Genomic DNA, 20674 nt, shown 5'->3' with positions numbered 1-20674 from the left:
GGTGGTCTGGTAAGATTTTAACGGACCTCTAAAGTTTCTACCCTTAATTACATCATGGCTGTAGTAGCATCATAGCATAACACATTACTCACAGGTTTGTGATGATGTTGGTATAAACAAGCCTACTTAACTATAAGTTCTATAGAAGTATGACACAGACAATTATGTACAATACATAACAATAATAAACTATGTTCCTGATTTATGTGTTACCACCATTATACTTAATCATTATTTGAGAGTACATTCCTTCCACTTATAAACAAGAAAAAGCATACTCTATGCTATATTTAAAGTATGCTGGCAGGTGGCAAGGTGATTAAAGCCCTAGATCTCACATGGCTGACTCTGCAATTCAGTGTCCAGGACCCCAAGAGTTGAAAAACACCCAGTGACTCGAAAAACACACTGGGAACATATGTGTACAGGCCCAAAATCCCAAGAGGAGAATGGAAGAGAAGGGACTATAGCGTGGCCATTCCCCCATTTCGGGGTGATTTCTTACTTTCCCTCTCTCTATGTCTCATTCTCTCTCTCTGGCAAGTGTATGTACCCTATGGCAAAAAATCTAAATAAACAAAGTGTGCACTGTTGTCTCAGTGGCAGCCTTACACATCAAGTGTTTACCACATTTCTTGATTGCATCTTCTGTGTGCTTTATTTAATCTTACTGTTTTGTTCATCATGTGAGACATGACTTAAAGGCAGAAAACAGTAATACTGATGGCCCAGATTTGAGGATAACCAGGCTGTTTGTATCCTAGTTTTTAACAACAACCTAAAAAGTTTAAAAAGTAAAAGTAGGAACCAGCAGATGATGTAAAAAGTTATCTTGCTGGACTCCCACATAGTCGACCATGTTTCAAGCTCCAGAACCGGTGGTTTAAAACTCACATCATGCCTATATGTGTGCATGCACAAAATCTCAAGAGGAGAATGGAGAAGGGATTTCAGCACGGCCTCCTCCCCTCCAGGGGGTGCTTTCTCACGTTCTGTCTCTTTGTCTCTGTCTCTCTGGTGAGTGCACATGCCCTATAGCAAAAATATCTCTAAATTTTAAAAAAGTTACAATAAAACTAAAAAAATGCAAAAAGTTTACATTGTAGAATAAGAATATAAAGAAAATAGTTTTATAAAATTGTATGTTTTGTGTTTTTAGCTATTATTACAAGAGTTTAAAAGTTAACATTTAAAATTTTTCAAAATAAGTTTTAGTAAGCCAAGGGTCATTTATTATTGAAGAAACAAAAATATTTCCTTATAAATTTAGTGCAACCTAAGTACATAGTGTTTATAACATCGATGGTAGTATACATTAATGTCTTTGACTTTCACATGCATTCACTACTCACTTGCTGACTCACCCAGAGCACCTTGCAATCCTGCAAGCTCCCATTTCTGATAAATGCCCTATATAGATGCACTAGTTTTCATCTGTTACAATATTTTTCCTATACCCTGCTTAGATGCACAGATATCCACTACTGTGTTATAAGTGTCTACAGCTTCCAGTACAGTAACATGCTGTATAGGTTTGTAGCCTACAGTCAGTAGGCTATACCATATAGACTAGGAACACAGTAAGTTATACCACCTAGATTTGTACAACTCTATGAGGTGATAATACATGACAAAATCACCTAATAACTTATTTCTAAGAACGTAACCCCATCATTAAATGATCCATAAATGTACTATGTAACTTTGAAGTTAGCTTGGGCAACACCCATACAAGGAAATAAACAATGTGCTGAAAGAAAGAGAGGAAAGATACATGATGGAGACATTTCATGAAGGTTCTGAGCATGGAAAAAGCAAATCATCTAAACATATTTAAATTAATGTCTGACCTGTAATGAATGCATTTTTGCATGTATCTAGTCCCTGAATATAGACAATTTCCTTCCATGACAGCAGGACAGTAATTAATGCAGTGGACGTCCTTCCTAGCTCTCCTCCACTGTTATACTGCCCACTCCAATCCTAGCTCTACCTTGAATTTTAACTGTCATTTCTGGTCTGTAAATATCAGACTACATTCTATCTTAAAAGGCAAAAATCTCAAGTGAAAGTAGTAGGCAACCTTAGATCACTAGAAAAGGCAGAATCTTCCTCACCCCAAAATCTAGGACACAAAGTTAAATCTTTGTGATGTTAGGGTTATAGAAGCAACCCTAGGGAACCAGCAGTTAACATAATGGCTATGTCGCTGGACTCCCATGTAGTTGACCGCAGTTTGCGTCCTGGACCCGGTGGCTTAAAATTCACGCCGGGCGCATGTGCGTGCGTGCCCAAGATCCCGAGAGGAGAATGGAGGAGAAGGGATTGCAGCGTGACCATCCCCTCTGGGGGGGTGATTTCTCACTTTCTGTCTCTATGTCTCTCTCTGTCTGGCGAGCACACGTGCCCTATAGCGAAAACCTCTCCAAAAAAAAAATAAATAAAAAAAGAAGCAACCCTAGATTCATCTAGAAGATCTTCACTATTGAACAGTGAATAGATAAACATAGGGAAGAACCCATATCAATTCATTAAGGAGTTACTAGTCAAGAAATGAGAGTAGGGCCAGCCTCTGTAGTACAACCAGCAGCTTATCAGACAATGGAGCTAGAATCCACATGTTGACCATTGTTTAAGTTCTCTGCCAAAACACCTGGCTAGTCTTTGTGCCTTCCCAGAATCCTGATGGGTTGCAGGTCTAGAGGAAGGGGATCACAGCTGTAGATGATGCCTTTCTTGTTCTTTACTCTCCTCCCACTTTCTCATGCACATGCACACATTCTTACATGAATAAAAATAAAAACAAAGGCAATTGCAAGCTATTAATAAACTTAACTGAGGAAGTAACCAAAATAGGAAGAATACAAAGGAAATGCCAAACCATTTATAATTAGTGTGAAGTTTCTTGCTCACAGCAAGCAACATTTGAGAAGCAATTACTTTGAAAAAAAAGTTCGTACAATTCTAAGAAAAGTACTATAAATGGGTAAATAGACTGTTCTCATTCATTACTTCCATTAATAAATGTTTAGGAAGTTCCAGTCACATTCTAGGTTTGCTGCTAGGCCTTGAGGATTCATTAGGAATATTGTTCTCATCATTGATTAATCTGTCTATATACTTTATATTTGTCCTTTGTATGGCCCCAAATGAAAGAAGGCTCCACATATTGAGCTCCCCTACCCCTCCCTCCTCGCTTTGTCTCCCTAAGACCCAGCCGCTGGTCTGTCTGGGCCTCCTGAACATCTAACCATGTCATGTGACCATGACCTTCATCTCATATAATTGGCCTAAGGCTAGAGTCATTCCAAAGGTGTGAGTACCCCTCCTACAGTAACATCACTAGATTAGAAATACTAAATCCTCAACATACTCTTCTGATTCTGTTAATCAATAAGCTAACCTTTACTGTAACCTTCAAGCAATGCATGTACAATCCAGACTCCTGTCTTAGTAACAGGGAATTTGCACTAATCTTTAATTGACTCACAGGGAACACCAGGTGGCATAGTAGTTAAGGTACTGGACTACTATGGTTGACTGTGGGTCAAGTCCTGGACCTAGTGGCTTGAAACACACTGGGCACATGTGTGTATATACTCAAAATCTCTAGAGAAGAATGGAGGAGAAGGGAGTGTGGCATGGGTATCTCCCCTGGTGAGTGATTTCTCACTTTCTTCCCCTCTGTCTATCTATGTCTCTCTGGTGAGCATATGCATCCTATAGCAAAAAACTCTCAAAACAAACAATAAATCATTTAATTCTGAATGCTTTGTTCTTATATCAAACCTGACCCTACGCTTGTGGCCACATGAGCCGTCTCTGCCGGTCGGTCAGTGGGATCATGTTTCTCCCAGTGTCACTAAACTCACATCTTCTCCTACTGAACTTATTCTCTGGAATCAGTAAACATTATAGGCAAGCATTCTCAGATTTGAGGCTCCCCCAATACACAATCTTTCTTTCAAGTTTTGTTTTGTTTTGCTTTCTTTTGTTTTCCCTGTGACCAACTGGCATTTGTTCTATACCATAGTACTGTTTATACAATATAATCTTAGGGAGAAGTAACAAAAGTATTGTTAAGAAAATATGAACTAATGGGACCAGCAGATGGTGTAATGGTTATGTTACTGGATTCCCATACAGCTAACAATGGTTCAAATCCCAGACTCAGCAGCTTAAGACTCATGCCAGGCACATGTGCGTGCATGTTCAAAATCCTGAAAGGAGAATGGAGGAGAAGGGACTGAAGCATAGCCATCCCTCCTGGGATGATTTCTTGCTTTCTGTCTCTCTGTCTCTCTCCATCTCTCTGGTGAGCACATGTAACCTATAGCAAAAATCTCTCTTAAAAGATAAAAAGTATATGAACTGGTGAAATGTCCTAAGTGATAGACCCCTTTTCATTGTTGACCAAAGGTGAAAATTATGTTTAATCAATTTAGAGCAATGTTTCTCAAACTTTAATATGCTTAACAATCCCCTAGAGACCTTGTTAAATTTCAATTCAGTCCATTTAGAGTAAGACTGAGATTACATTTCGAACAAGTTCCAAGGTAAGGTTGAGGCTGTCGGCCCATGTACCATACATTCAATAGGAAGGTCATAGTCTACCACTACTGAAGAATTTCACATCTTTCGCTAACACTGCCAGTTGATATTAAACATAGCCATGATCTTATGTTATCACATGCTAGCTTTTCATCCAAATATATGCATTTGATAAAATTTTTTAAAATTTTCCCTATGAAATGGAGGAGAAGGGATCATGGTATGGCCATCCTCCCTGGGGGTGATTTCTCACTTTCTGTCTTTCTGTCTCTGTCTGTCTTTCTAGTGAATGCACACGTCCTATAGCAAAAACCTCTCCAAAAAAAAAAATCTTCCCTATGCTGCATACACTAGTCCTAGACTGTGGAGAAAATAGAAATGAGAATTCTACTGAGTTATATTGAGAAAATCAGAGCCTAGTTATGGGGCCTGAAGTATAAACAAATAATTATATTTTGGAATTATTGTAACTAAGTCCAAAAATGTTATTTTTATTATTTAAACTCCTGATTAGTCTCATCCCTTTATATAAATATTCAAATTTTCTAGGTTTGCTTACTTAGCAGCTGTTCAAAACAGTAGGCAAGAGGCCAGCAGGTGGTGTGCACTCCCACGTGGGGAATCATGGCTCAAGTTCCAGATGAGGTGGCTTGAAACTCATGCAGAGCATGTGTGTATGCATGCCCAAAATCCAGTGAGGAGAGTGAAGGAGAAGAGATTATGGCATGGCCATCCATCCTAGGGGTGATTTCTCCCCCCTTTTTGTCTCTCTCTCTCTCTCTCTGGCGAATGCACGCACCCTATAGAAAAGATCTCTCCTAAAGAAAAAGGAAAAAAAAAAAAAAAAAAAACAGGCAAAAAGAAAAGATGAAAGAAGCCCAAGAGAAGGAACTGTAAAAGAAGAAAAACAATTTTCTCTCTACCTTTCATAGTTCTTAGATGAACCAGGCACTCAGAAACAAAGGATAGATTACCAAGAGAAAAATAAACAGAAGCTTATGAAAATGTATATTTCATATTCACAGGAGATATTTAAAGAAAATTAATAAATCTCAAAGAAATTACTTCAAATTCTAGATTAATTAACATCATTAAGTGAAATAAAGAAAAAGAGGTACTGAAGGGGTGGGGCAGTAATACAGAGGCAAACGGAAGAGCAGACAAGGGTAAGGTTAGTTACACAGATTTAAGACAGGGCTTTCTCCATTGATAAGATTTTCGAGAGATTTACTCATCCTTTTCTTCCTGGTACAGAGAGAGGGACATCTTTATAAATGGAGATTTCTTTTATAGACATAAATTTTCCTTAAAGAAGGATAACTTCTACTCTTGTTTTCAGAGCTTCTCTTATAGCTGAAATATCTCAAAATAATCAGCTTAAAATAAATCTTATACCAAGGAGACATATTTTGAGGTGGCATAATCTAACCACTTACACTCATATTTTGAGGTCACATATCCTGAACCCCGTCTATACACATAATGGAGACTTGATCCAGAATAGACAAGCAACAAGAAAGCAAAAGTTTTAGAAGGGTTGGATGGTGAAGGGGTAATGCAATGTTCTGCAATGGTGAGCCACTTGGGAAGGGACATGGCTCCCATCTGGAAACATCCCTAAATACAGAGACATGAGTGTTCATGATTGAGAACAGGCTGAAACTGGAGGTAAATTGTGGCATGGAGACCCTTTTGAAGTTCCCTATCTCCACTCTCTCATAGGGAAAAAAAAACCAAAAAGGCCAATAAGTGGCATTGTGGTTAAGGTGCTCAATTCCCACATAGATGACCATGGTTAGAGACATAGTGGCTTGAAAAACCACATCAGGCATGTGTGCATGTGTGCCCCAAATCCCGAGAGAATGGAGAACCAGGAAGTGTGGCATGACCATTCCCCCCCCCCCCGGGGGTGATTTCTCACTTTGTCTCTCTCTTGAAAGTGCATGTACCCTATGGAAAAAAAAAAAAAAGATAATAATAATAAAATCAAGAAGACAAAAAGGAGAAAGAAAGGAAAAGGGTTCTAGTATATGCTTCAGATTAAAAATTTTTAACAGGATACAGTATGCAAAAGAGATTCTGGTAAAGTTATTACCTTAAGAGGAAAAACTTCCCTAAAAAATATACATGGGTTAGGAGAAGGGATTGTGGCGTGGCCAACCCCCCTGTGGGGTTATTTCTCGCTTTCTGTCTCTCTGTCTCTGTCTGCCTTTCTGGCGAGCGCACGCGCCCTATAGCAAAAAAAAAAAAAAAAAAAAAAATGGGTTTAAAAAAATGGGTCAAGAACATATTTGGAACAATTTGAAATAGCCAGTAATTTCCACCCTGGTATCTCTTTATGCAATGTGCACGTGGACTTGTATTATTTTTCAAAGGTTTTTCCAGTTTATATGTTTACATTTAGGAGTCCACACCAAGCTTTACCCTCCTCACGAGTACACAGTTGAAATCAGTACACTCCCTTGGATCAGGCTGTAGAGCAGCTATTCTTTCCTCTTTATACTCAGTCTTTATTTACTATTTCTCTGTAATTGTTACATGTAATCACATCTCTTCAGCCTGTTTTAAAATGCATTTTTTTCAGACATAAATGTATTCATTATTGGATCCTTCCTTACAAAAATAGTTATTCTGATTTTTTGAATAAATTTTACAGTCATTTTCAGCTTCATTCACCAATTTGAAACCCTTTAATTATACTCAATATTTAGAACCAAATATAGCATTGCTTATGAGGATTTGTAAAACAGATGTATGATTTTCCTTGATTTAAAACAAAGTGCTCTAAGAGATAACCTGATTTTTTTTTTATTTTAAGCTTTTTTTTTTTTCTTTTTTTAGTCTTCCAAATACCTAAGATGTGTTTCTAAGGAACAAGGCAACCAGAAAAAGCAGAATGACTTTATTCTGCCACTACGTATTCATTCATGGCAGCTGTGGGGATGGGACAATGTTCTACACTCACATGAACAAGCATCCTCATCTACATTGCTAATACACAAGTCTGAAAAAGATTAATGTTGAAAATCCAATACAACAGAAACTGTGTACAACATTCCACAGTGCCAGGCTTTGATTCTAAAAGGTTCTCCTTTCTTATTGGTCATGTCCTGAACTATGTAATCATATCCTTCTCCTGTTAGCTATGCCACTCAGGGGGCCATTTTTAAGACTCAGGAACCAGAGAGTACATGGTCACAGGAAGCATCCTACTCTTCTCTTCGATGTATATGCTGGCAGTATCCTCTGGAGGAAAAATGATGTAAGTCAAATAAAACAAGTTCCATCCATTTTTAAACATGTGACCACGAAAGTTCAGTTTTGTCTCCAAGCTTTCATCTAGAACAACTCCAGACCATTCTTCTCAATCTTTAATATGCATGGAAAGCATGTTGAGTGCATATTTCATTTTAATGGTCAAGGTCTAGGACCAAGATTCTATACATTTCTGAGCTCCTGGTGATGCTAGAGTTGCTGTTCTAAACACCACACTCTCAGTAATGATGCTAAAATCTGGTATAAAGCTTTAGTTCCCAAAAAAGCTGTGAAATAGAAACTAGAGAGTAAAATTAGTATAGAGTTACTTTCAGAGGTAGAGCAAGAGAAAGACTTGACATTGAATGTTTTTATAGTCCATAGACACAGGACTATAAAGGGTTGTGAATAACTATCGAGATTTGAAGGAATTTAAAAGAGATTATGGTAGCGAGATTATGAGAAAGTGGACTGAGTCTTTATCACAGAAAAATACCACTGAGAACTAATCCTCAACATCACCGCCAACAGAGAAGCTGCTGCCACTATCAGGAACTCTTGTAAAGGGCAGCTTCTGGGAATGATACACAGAAATCCACCAAAGAAATCAACCAGTAGGAAGAGTACTTTGGGTACTGTTTTTTTGCGGGCCCAATTTCTCAGAAAAATTGACTTCTGGATTTTGTTACCTTCAAGAATAAATAGATCATTATTTCTGTGCATCTGAAAGCAAAGCAGGAAAAGAGTCACAGTTTTCTGGCAAATATCCAATAGGCTTGGAAGCCCCAAATTTTGGCACAGGGTGGAGAGTACTCAAGTCAACATTAGAGGACCTCAAACATTCCTCAGTCTTTTCAGTTATAGAGTACAAACCCATCAAACAAAAGTGACATCAAACAGTAACTCCTCACAGTCCACCTGCTGCGAACTCCATGATATCACAGTTCAGATAGTCACTCCTTCAGCCTGAAATTCCAAATTCAAACACTCATCTTGTTTTGCCGACCTTCTTGTTTACTCATCCCTGTTACCCCATATTCCTCAGAATCCCAAACTACTATCTGCGAGTCATCAGCAGATTGCATTGCTGGCACATGGCGGGCTATTGCTAAATTAGTGGTATAAATCTTATTTAAAGTATTCCCGAATTCTTAGCCCATGGGAACCCTGCTTGTCAACTCTGCCCTAAAGAATTATTGTCCATGTATTATTCCCTTCTCTAGTTTGCCAGTTAGTCATCTATTTCAGCAATCCCATGCTAATGCCAAGATATTGGGACTTATTCACAAGCATTTTGAGAGATGCTTTATCAAAAGCATTGCTAAAATTAAGATAAATTATGCCTTTTCATAAATTAACTTAGTTACTTCATAAAAAAATTCAGATTAGTCTGCATGATTTATTTTTAGAGAATCCAGACTAACACCTGTTCAACAACCCAGATAACTGCTTTCATTATTTTAGAAGAGATTTAATAGAGTACCTCAGTTCTGAAGAAAAGTTGAAACAACTGACCAATCATCTTCTCTATTAAACATCCAGAAAAATCACAGGAAATTCTAGTCTATTAACTATGTACAAGAAAAGGTTTCTCGTGATTATTTCCTAATCACCATCTGTAGTAACTTTTAGAAATAATACTACACCTTTATTACTCTGAATAATTTGCAAATTATTTAATTGCCTAAAAAATAGGTAAGTAAATTAGTTATCTTTTTTACCCATTGGTTCCCTAGGTCTATGTGTCATTCATAGGATGATGATTTGTGAAATCTATTCCATACCTGGATTTATTTTAAGGGAGTGGATATGGAGGGCAGAGTTAGAATCAGTTATGAGTAAATAATGTATGAATCAATTTGCATATGTTTATGAGAAGCTGAGATGACAACTGGGGCTGTGAGTTCAATTCAGAGGACTTTAAGTTAATGTGTCAGAAACATACTGTTACTTCGGTGAGGAGCTATTCTTGGTTAGGAAGTTAAAGTACAGCAAATTATGAGTGAAGATCAACTTTAGATGACTAGTATCACTACAGTCACTAATATAAACACTAAAGATGGTCCCTGACTTAATGTTTAGACTTACTTTTTTTTTTTTGAGAGGTTTTTGCTATAGGGCGCATACGCTCACCAGAATGACAGAGAGAGACAGAGAGACAGAAAACGAGAAATCATCCCCCAGGGGGGATGGCCACACCGCAACCCCTCCTCCATTCTCCTCTCGGGATCTTGGGCACACATGCACACGGGTCCGGCGTGAGTTTAAGCCACCCAGTCTGGGATTCGAACCATGGTCAACTACATGGGAGTTCAGCGACATAGCCATTACACTAAATGCTGGTCCCTAGCCTTATTTTTTGAATTCATGATGTTGTCAAAGTGAAATGCTTTCTCTGGACACTGTACTTAGAATTTTGATTATTTTAAACTTCCATTTTTTAATTTTTGTATTATTATTTCTAGAGGGTGCGTGCACTCACCAGAGAGAGAAAACACTACCCAGTATGGAATAATCATAACACAATCCTTTTTTTCTTCCATTTCACTATTCCCATCAGGATTTTGAGCATGCACACACACATGTGCCAGTAGGGTCAGAAATTGAACTATGTGTGATCCAGCTCCCAGTGAACAGCACTCAACTAATGAAGTATGGAGCTGGCCCTAGAATTTTGATTTTGAATCTTTTTGAGTCCTAGCATCTGTGCTAGGACCTTCTCTTATTGGAAGATCAGCAACATTCTTTCAGGCAGTCTTCTTCCACCCGAATACAGGCATGGTTCCTTAAATCTTTCAAACTTACATTAACAACTCACTAGAACTAAGATAGCAGTTTGTTACAGCATCCAAGTTTAAACAAAATGGAAATCTTTAATAGGCCTTGTTTGAATCAAAATTCATTTAGGTCTAGTTTAAATCACCTTTGGGTCAATAAATGGTAGTTAGTGGGATACAAAACTAAGCAAAACACATCAGTCCAAAACTCAGCAAACTAAGAGGTTTAAGTAAGTCCTGACCATATCAAAAGCTTCACTACAGAACAATTTGCAATGAAAACACTTCACCCACTTCCCACCTTCTGCACATACATGATGTTAGTAAAATATGCTATAAATAATTTCTACTGTCCATATAAGGAATAGACATGTTTAGACATAGGCATGATAAAATGTGAATTTAAAAAAAGAAAATTTAAATGGTTTCTAAGTCTCAGATAACACTTAGAACAAATTAACTTTTGATTTGAAAATAGCACAAGTAGTACATGTTTCCCCTTCTCGTCCTTCCCCAAATCTCACTGACATGAAATAAAAATAAATCTGTAATAAAAGAGTGAAGAGCAAAAGGCAGTATCATAAATGTTGAGGCTATTTCACACATTTCTGAGCATTAGGAAGTTGGTGGAATAATTCTGACAGTTGGAAACAGACTTGAGGGAGCCAAAGACCAGCACACACCTTGAGAGCTGTACATGAGGTAGAAATAGTCAATCAGCAGTGATGGAGAAGTTCTAGGCTGGTATTAAGCATTAGGGGAGGGTCTTCAAAATTTCACTGAAAATACATATTATGCAAAGACCATGTATGGAATTAAAACTTATTTTTTTACTAAAATAAATGTATACTTTACTTCGATTTTTACCTGAACCTTTTGAAGTATTCACATGGGACAGAAGCTGGGAATGAAAAGCTAAACTAAAACAGGACACTTAACTGGAGATGCATATATGAACATCTGATTTCTCTTTCTCATCCTCACTACAGAATATAAGCAACAGTGTTTAACTACAAGCAAAACACCAGAAGGTTTGTCTCTAAGAAACAGAACTCAGAAACTGGGAAGACCTAGGATTACTTGTGAGAAGGGTTGGTACAACAGGATAAAATCATCCTGATACTTATAGTTTAGAAACCAGTACTCTGATAATCCTGGAAGCCAGGTGACCTAGCTAATTAAGAATTATATCCAGTGAAATACTATAAGAAGTTTTTAGAGCAAATGTATGTAGTTTAGACAATTCTTTTTTTTTTAAGAGACATATTTTTGCTATAGGGTGCTTGCACTCACCAGAGATACAGAAAGAGACAGAGAAAGCAAGAAATGACTTCCCCAGCGGGAATAGTCATGCCTCAGTCCTTTATCCTCTATTCTCCTCTCAGGATTCTGGGAATGCATGCATACACATGCTCTCAGCGTTAGTTCCAAGTCACCGAGTCTAGGAATCAAACCATAGTCAACCCCCTGGGAGTCCAGTCCCTTTACCACTACACCACTTGCTGGCCCCTGCACAAGCCTTTGTTCTTAATGTGTGAAGAACTATGGAACAATATAGGACAAAATTCATAAAGAGGAGATAACTAGATAATTAATCATTTAAAATATTTTTGAAGAAGTAGAGATAATTCAAGAAAAAGAAGAGTTTAAATAAAACTCTAATCAGTGTACTCAAGAGATGCAAGAAAATATTGAATGCATAAAAAAAAATTAAATGCCACTAGAGTAACTGGATAAAACCAGCACCAAACTAAGTGCAGTTGCTTAAAAGCAAATACTCATAAAAAAAATCAGCCAAACAAAGAGCTAGTTTTGAGAGGAAAAACTAAATCAATAAGACATTAGCTAGACTAACTAAAAAAAAAAAAAAAAAAAAAAAAAAAAGAGAGAGAGAGAGAGAAAGAAATAAAATCAATAATGAAAGAAACTATCAATATTACAACTTACGTATTTGAAATATACACAAAAATATTGTGAGTGAGTACTACAAGCAACTATATGCCAACAAACTAGAAAAACTAGATAAGATAGACAGAGTTTATTTTTTTTTAATTTTTTTTTTGAGAGATTTTCACTGTAGGGCGCGTGCGCTCGCCAGACAGACAGAGAGAGACATAGAGACAGAAAGCGAGAAATCACCCCCCAGGGGGGATGGTCACGCCGCAATCCCTTCTCCTCCATTCTCCTCTCGGGATCTTGGGCACGGACGCACACGCGCCTGGCGTGAGTTTTAAGCCACCGGGTCCGGGACATGAACCACGGTCGACTACGTGGGAGTCCAGCGACATAGCCATTACGCTAACTGCTGGTTCCCAAGATAGACAGATTTCTGGATGAGTTCAAGTTAACTAGATTGACTCAGGAGGAAATAGAAAGCCTGAATAGACTGATAACAAGTGAGGTGATTGAAGCAGTAATAAATAGTCTCCCAAGAAAGAGATGTCTAGGTTCAGATAGCTTTGCTTTAAATGGAGGAATGGAATAAAAAAGAACCAGAATGTTTCAACATATATAAAACAATAAATTTAATAGACTACATGAACCAAAAGAAAGAACTTATATGATCATATCCATAAACGCAGAAAAAGCATTTAATAAAATACAACAGTCCTTCATGATCAAGACTCAGCAAAACTGGAATAGAAGGGACATTCCTTAACATAATAAAAACCGTATATGACAGATCTACTGCAAGTATAGTACTAAATGGGGAAAAGCTAAAAGCTTTCCCTTTAAAAACTGAAACAAGTCAAGGTTTCCCACTCTCCACTGCTTCTTAATATAGTGTTTGAAGTTCCCACCAGTGCAAGCAAACAAAAGAATAAAATAAAAGACATTCAGATAGAAAAAGAACTGTCCCTATTTGCAGATGATATGATTATATACCTAGAAAATACCAAAGAATACATGAAAAACTTCTAGAAGTTACAAAAGAATTTAGTAAAGTTGCAGATACAAAGTCAATCTACAAAAATATATAGAATTGTTGTAAAAAAAAAAAAAAGGAACAGATTGAGACAGAATTGAAGAATACAATCTCATTTGTAATAGCTACAAAACAAATAAGATACCTAGGAATAAATCTAACCAAATAAGTAAAAGACTTTTATAAGAAAAACTATAAAAAATTTTAAAAAGAAATTGAGTACAATATTTTTTAAAAATGCAAGGACAGCCCAATGCTCTTGGATTAGAAGAATCAATATAACCAAAATGTCAGTTTGACCCAAATTCATTTACATATTTAAATGTAATTTTGATCCAACTATCTGAAACATTCTTCAAAGAAATAGGAAAAACAATTAAGAAAAAAAAAACCTTGTATTGTCAAGGCAATAATGTATCAAAATAATAAACTTGGAGGTATCTTACTGCCAACTTTAAAGTGTACTAAAAAGCAGTAATAATTAAAACAGTATGATACTAGCACAAAAATAGATACAGAGACCAACAGAACAGCATGCAGACTCCAGAAATAAACCCCAAATCATACAGTCAACTGATCTTTGATAGAGGGTATAAGATGATGCAGTGGAGGAAAGAAAGTCTCTTTGGCAAATGATGTTGGGAGAATTTGTTATCCATCTGAAGAAAAATGAAACAAGACGCTATCTCTTACCATTAACTAGAATTAACTCAAAATGGACAAAAGACTTAACTATAAAGCCTCTAGCCACAAAACTACTGTAAGAAACAAAGGGGAATCTTTTGAATACACTGAAATAGACAAAGATTTCTTAAATAAGACTGACCTAGGGGTCCCTAAATTAGATAAGTGGGATTACATCAAACTAAAAAGCTTCATCATAGCAAAGGAACTATAAGTAAAGTGAAATAACAACCCTAGGAATGAGACAAAATATTTGCAAATTATTCATCAGTTAAGGGATTGATATGTAGAATATATAGGAAACTCAAGAGCTCACCCCGCCAAAAAAAAAATTCTCCAATTTAAAAATGGGCAATTGAACAGACTACTCTTTAAGGAAGACTCGTGAATGGCCAAGAAACATACGAAAAAAGTTTAAAGTCTCTTGCTATAAGGGAAATTCAAATTAAAACTATAATGACATATCATTTAACCCCAGTTACAGTGTCTAGGATCAAAAATAAATAAATAAATAAAGAATGGCAAATGTTGGCAAGGCTGTGATGAAAAGGGAACTCTCTTACACTGTTAGTGGGAATGTAAATTACATTCTCTATGGAAAACAATATGGAGATTTCTCAAAAACTTACAAATAGAACTTCCATATGACCTAAAAATCTCACTTCTTGGTATCTACCCAAAGCAGGGCACACAGGGCACAGGTTTTTCATTTGTTTGTTTAAGGTTTTACCATAGAGTACGTGTGCTAACCTGAGAGAGACAGAGACAGTGAGAGGAAAAATGAAAAATTATCCCTCAGGAAGGATGGCTATGCTACAGTCCCTTCTCATCCACTCTCCTCCTGGAATTTTAGGCATGTCCACACACATACCTGACATGAGTTTTAAGCCACCAAGCCCAAGACTTGAATCATGACAGGCCATGTGGGAATCCAGCACCCCAATCACCATGCAACCCCCTGATCTCAGGGCAGAAGCTTTTATCTTCCTCAAGCACATCTGCTTCTTAGGTTGTAGCCTTAAGCCTGGTTTCTACAGAATCTCATTAAGCCATAATTAATTTTTTGCAGATTTCTAGGTTTAATATGGACTTATGTTGGTTCGTCTTATAGCCCAAATGCATTAGGCAGAGAACTGGAAACAAACACTAGAAGGTCAAAAGTATGCTTAAGGAGGGCTATCATGGCATTGTAGTTAAGGTATAGAATCCCACATCGCCTGCTCTGTGGTCTGAGTGCTAGACAAGAGGCTTGAAAATCTTGCCAGACACCTATGCATGTGTGCCCCAAAGTCTAGGCGAATGAAGTAGAAGGGATTGCCGTGTAACCGTCTCCCCTAGGAGATGATTTCTCACTTTTCCGCTCTGTCTCTATCTGACTCTTTCCAGTGACACAGGTGCCTGAGGGCAAAAATAAATAAAATAACACACTTACATAATGAAATAGCCAACACACTTTACAAAATCCCTGCAACTTAAAAAACAGAAACCCAAAGATATAAAAATATAAACTGTATTATTTTGCACAAAGATTATATAAAAGCCATTCACTGATTTTTAAAATTTATAGTCAACCTTGTACATGAGGACTTACAGCATGTAAGCATTACCATTCTTGACAATGTAAAAAAGTCAAAGTAAATCAAACTGTAGTTGCCCAAAAGGTGGGTAAGAAATATGGAGGGGAAAAAAAAAATAGCTAAAATAATCATCATTATTTGGTATCCCTCTCTACCTTAGCAACAAAATGTCTCCTTCCTGTGGTGGATTGATCCACACCCTAGTCACGTGGCTGAATACCTATTCAAGACCAACCTAGGAGGGAAACTTGCTAAAAGGAAAGACAGAGACTTTCCTGTCTTTTTTGTTTGTTTGGTTTGGTTTGATTTTGAGTTTTTTTGCTATAGGGTGTGTGTGCTCACTGGAGAGATAGTGTAAAACCCTCTCCTAGAATGGAGTCACTCATGCTGAAATCGAAATGGAACTGCTTATGCTAGGTTGTTATTGCCCAAGTTGTTTTTGAGGGTTGTTTTGATCGTAAATTGTTTTGATCAAGAGTCATTTTTGCTAAAAGCTGTTTTGGCCAAGACAGCCCCAACCAAAACACTTGACAATTCCTCCCGACACATGCGCAATGGACATAAAAATAACACATCAAACTCACATAAAAAGAAGCCGCCCACAACCTCAAAATGGAAACATCTCTAGCCATATACAGACAACGCTATGGTTGACACTTTGATCGACTCTGCTTCCGCTGCATTCAAGCCTGATTCCGGTGACCTCAGGGTGAATTTCTCATCCAACCGCTAGGACCTTGGGGACAACTGCTAACATTCTCCTCACCCATCGCCAGCTATATTTCTCTACCGTGTCTGGTTACCCTGCGTACATGACCATGGATGCCTTTGGTCCACGCTCGCCCCGTAGAATTTGTAAGTTTTTTCCCCAAATGAATCTATCAAAGGCCCTCTTCTGAGAGAGCTTTTCGCTCAGAAATAACGTCTGTGCTAATCTGGTTACCCAAGCAGCTTCTCCAAACTCTCTGCGCACCCTGCTGCCCTTAAACAACGGTTATAAATTCTGTAATTGTAGTCATTGTATATTTTCAGTTTAAGCTTCCACGCCAAGAAATTGTTCCTTTCCTGCCAAGAAAATATTCACAACAGACAGACAGACAGAAAGGAAGAAATCACCCCTCAGAGGGGATGGCCATGCTGCAATCCCTTCTCCATTCTCCTCCAGGGATCTTGGGCACGTGCACACATGTCTGGATCTGCTGGTCCCAAAAGACTTACCTATTTTGAGAACCGAGAAAGAGAATGGCACATATTTGATCCTGACCCTTCTTAGCTCATTTCTCTTTGAGATGTGTAGGCCTGCAGAGAATATTACTGTAGAAATGCTCTGCTGTCTGCAGCAATGATGTGGGTCCATTCCCCCTGGAAAATCCTGCAGTTCCCACACTGCCTGCTGGGAGGTAAATCCGTGCCAAATTCTGGAAGAAACTATTAGGTCATCGGAAATATCATGATGTATTTTTCTAGGAAGGACCAGCAGATTGCATAACGGTTACATTGCTGGACTCCCACGTAGTTAACAAGGATTGGAGTCCCGGATGGGAAGCTTAAACTCACGCTGTGTGTGTGTGTGTGTGTGTGTGTGTGTGTGTATGCCCAAATTCCCAAGAGGAGAGAATGGAGAAGAAGGGATTTTGGCATGGCCATCCCTCCATGGCCATGGGGTGAGTTCTCACTTTCTGTCTGTCTCTCTCTGCTTTTCTGGCAAGCACACATACCCTACAGCAAAAATCTCTCTTAAAAAAGAAAATAAAGAAAGAAAGGATTTTCCTATGCCAAAATGTATCATGATTTTTCCAAGGACCCAATATCAGAAGGACCATTAGAGCAATTCTCCAGTAAATCTATTAGTAACGATGTTTCTATTTATTATTAAAGTATCAATTTTACAAATATCAACTGATAGAGAACTGACTTAGTAATATAGCCCATAAAAATGCTTTGAGTTTTAGCTGTCTGAATAAAAGCTAATTCTAAGGATAAAGTAACTTTGAACTATATGGCATCACAATCCTTCTTGTAGGAACCTAAACCTAAAAAATTAGTGATAGAGCATGATATTACATATCCTGATCCAATCAATGTAATTAGTACATCCATAACATCAGACATTTGTCATTCTTTTGTATTAGAGCATTCAAAATCCTCTTTTAGCTAATCAGAAATATATAATAAATTATTGTAAACTGTAGTGACCTTATCCATCTTTTCTTGACCACCAACATTATCCAGATTCCACAGATTCTGGAGCATGTCAACTAGACTCCCATCATTGACAATATGGAAATCTTAGACAAAACTGGTAATAAAGATTGATCGACTCTGCTTCCGCTGCATTCAAGCCTGATTCCGGTGACCTCAGGGTGAATTTCTCATCCAACCGCTAGGACCTTGGGGACAACTGCTAACATTCTCCTCACCCATCGCCAGCTATATTTCTCTACCGTGTCTGGTTACCCTGCGTACATGACCATGGATGCCTTTGGTCCACGCTCGCCCCGTAGAATTTGTAAGTTTTTTCCCCAAATGAATCTATCAAAGGCCCTCTTCTGAGAGAGCTTTTCGCTCAGAAATAACGTCTGTGCTAATCTGGTTACCCAAGCAGCTTCTCCAAACTCTCTGCGCACCCTGCTGCCCTTAAACAACGGTTATAAATTCTGTAATTGTAGTCATTGTATATTTTCAGTTTAAGCTTCCACGCCAAGAAATTGTTCCTTTCCTGCCAAGAAAATATTCACAACAGACAGACAGACAGAAAGGAAGAAATCACCCCTCAGAGGGGATGGCCATGCTGCAATCCCTTCTCCATTCTCCTCCAGGGATCTTGGGCACGTGCACACATGTCTGGATCTGCTGGTCCCAAAAGACTTACCTATTTTGAGAACCGAGAAAGAGAATGGCACATATTTGATCCTGACCCTTCTTAGCTCATTTCTCTTTGAGATGTGTAGGCCTGCAGAGAATATTACTGTAGAAATGCTCTGCTGTCTGCAGCAATGATGTGGGTCCATTCCCCCTGGAAAATCCTGCAGTTCCCACACTGCCTGCTGGGAGGTAAATCCGTGCCAAATTCTGGAAGAAACTATTAGGTCATCGGAAATATCATGATGTATTTTTCTAGGAAGGACCAGCAGATTGCATAACGGTTACATTGCTGGACTCCCACGTAGTTAACAAGGATTGGAGTCCCGGATGGGAAGCTTAAACTCACGCTGTGTGTGTGTGTGTGTGTGTGTGTGTGTGTGTATGCCCAAATTCCCAAGAGGAGAGAATGGAGAAGAAGGGATTTTGGCATGGCCATCCCTCCATGGCCATGGGGTGAGTTCTCACTTTCTGTCTGTCTCTCTCTGCTTTTCTGGCAAGCACACATACCCTACAGCAAAAATCTCTCTTAAAAAAGAAAATAAAGAAAGAAAGGATTTTCCTATGCCAAAATGTATCATGATTTTTCCAAGGACCCAATATCAGAAGGACCATTAGAGCAATTCTCCAGTAAATCTATTAGTAACGATGTTTCTATTTATTATTAAAGTATCAATTTTACAAATATCAACTGATAGAGAACTGACTTAGTAATATAGCCCATAAAAATGCTTTGAGTTTTAGCTGTCTGAATAAAAGCTAATTCTAAGGATAAAGTAACTTTGAACTATATGGCATCACAATCCTTCTTGTAGGAACCTAAACCTAAAAAATTAGTGATAGATCATGATATTACATATCCTGATCCAATCAATGTAATTAGTACATCCATAACATCAGACATTTGTCATTCTTTTGTATTAGAGCATTCAAAATCCTCTTTTAGCTAATCAGAAATATATAATAAATTATTGTAAACTGTAGTGACCTTATCCATCTTTTCTTGACCACCAACATTATCCAGATTCCACAGATTCTGGAGCATGTCAACTAGACTCCCATCATTGACAATATGGAAATCTTAGACAAAACTGGTAATAAAGATAATTTTAAATGTGCATTAACATAGATAAAGTTGAAACACGTAGGCAGTAGAGCTGCTTCCTCTCTAACCCATTTTGAACATTCTCTCCTCAAAAGCATTCAAAGCCACTATGTGACTTCTTTTTTCCCAAGCTACCATTTTCTCACAGTCTATTTGGGACCAACATTTTCTGATTCCACCCTTGGTCGTAAAAATTAGTATTAATCGTTTCTTCAAGTCTGGTTGTTCTCATTAGCATATATATGTTTAATTATGGATAATATATATTTTTATTAAGTTTAATTATGGATAACATATATTTGATGTATTTCTGTTTTCTTCATGAGACAGAAAGGTACCCTTGAACCCCAGTATCCCAGCCAGCCAGGAACATGAGCACATGAAGGCAACTCAGCATGTTGAGGTCAACCTGGGATCCAAACCAGGCCTCCCATATGGCCACAGCATCATGCAGCAGTGCTCTGCCACCTCTGCCACCTTAGCCACCCGATACACTGCGTTTTCGATGCACTCAAATAAAATGATCATATTGAGCTAACTTTTTAACTTCACTGCCTCAGTCATGAAATTCAAGAAATGAGGGAATTTTAAAGAGTTCCTGGGAGAAAGAGTTTTATAGACAAAAAAGTTTGGGTCACCTTTCAACTTACACAAATAGAACTCATTGCCTAATATTTTTATGCAATTCCTCATGCCTACTCAGAAATAGGGGCATGAAAAAGCTCATACGGCATTGAGCTAGCTAGTAAAGAATATAGTCATATGCTTATTTTATAAATTTTAAATCCCAGTTTTACCAAGTAGGAAGCCATTTATTAATGGAATATGTAGCAACTTCCAGTCTCTAATTGGGTCTAATTTAATCCCTTTTCAACACCCCATAGAGTGGCAAAGTCTGAGGTAAACAGCAAGCTAGGCTTAATGAAGGTGCTATGAG

This window comes from Tupaia chinensis, unplaced genomic scaffold (assembly GCF_000334495.1).
Source record: "Tupaia chinensis unplaced genomic scaffold, TupChi_1.0 Scaffold000051_1, whole genome shotgun sequence".
Taxonomy (NCBI): Eukaryota; Metazoa; Chordata; class Mammalia; order Scandentia; family Tupaiidae; genus Tupaia; species Tupaia belangeri.
Note: the sequence above shows the minus strand (reverse complement) of the source record.